This window comes from Frankliniella occidentalis, unplaced genomic scaffold (genome assembly GCF_000697945.3).
Source record: "Frankliniella occidentalis isolate FOCC.00 unplaced genomic scaffold, Focc_3.1 Scaffold92, whole genome shotgun sequence".
Classification (NCBI taxonomy): Eukaryota; Metazoa; Arthropoda; class Insecta; order Thysanoptera; family Thripidae; genus Frankliniella; species Frankliniella occidentalis.
In genome coordinates, this window is record NW_026267221.1 from 42,695 (window position 1) to 43,433 (window position 739).

Genomic DNA, 739 nt, shown 5'->3' on the forward strand with positions numbered 1-739 from the left:
GGCGGGGCGGGGTGCGGCGCGGGCCGCGTGGCCGGCCGGTCCCGCAGTGGCTTGCTGCTGCGCCATGCCGGCCATGCCGTCGGGAAGGTAAACAGTCGAGGAGCAACAAAACGACTCCTCTATACCTCTACGCCAACGACGCCAAGCCTCGGGCGGCGCTGTGAGCTTGGGCCCTCGCCAAGCCGCCGCGCCCCGCGCACGGCGCAGCGCGCACCCGAGCCATTGACTGGAGTGGGGCCGCCGAGGGACACCCGTGGGACACACCGCGTTGTCGCCCCGCCACCCCTTGGCTGGGGACGGTGTCTGGGGTCGGAATACCCGGCCAGAGGTCGAGCTCACGACGTATTGTCCGTCTGCCCAAGTCAGAGTGCGGACGGCCTCGAATTAGAGAATGATCAAGGGCGGATGGGGGGTGAGTTTCCAAGGGGAAAGGAAGCTGTGGATTTTCTTACGTTACCGGGAGAAAAAAGTTAGTCGGGGGCTTAGCTTCACCAAAGTTTTAAGCAGGCCTTTGGGAACCAGGCGACGGAGCTCACGCTCACGCACGGCTCGACCGTGTTCTGACATTCGCCGTCCCACCGTCCTGGTGGAGCCACGTCAGCCCGACCCCCATTCAGCAGCCCACCCAGTGGGGGAGCGTACGACTGGGGCAGGGGTGAATGGAGAGGTGCCCTCCTCCTCCTACCCTTCCACTCCAAAGAGGGGTGGGTGTGGAGGAGCGGACGGGAGCGGGGCAGGG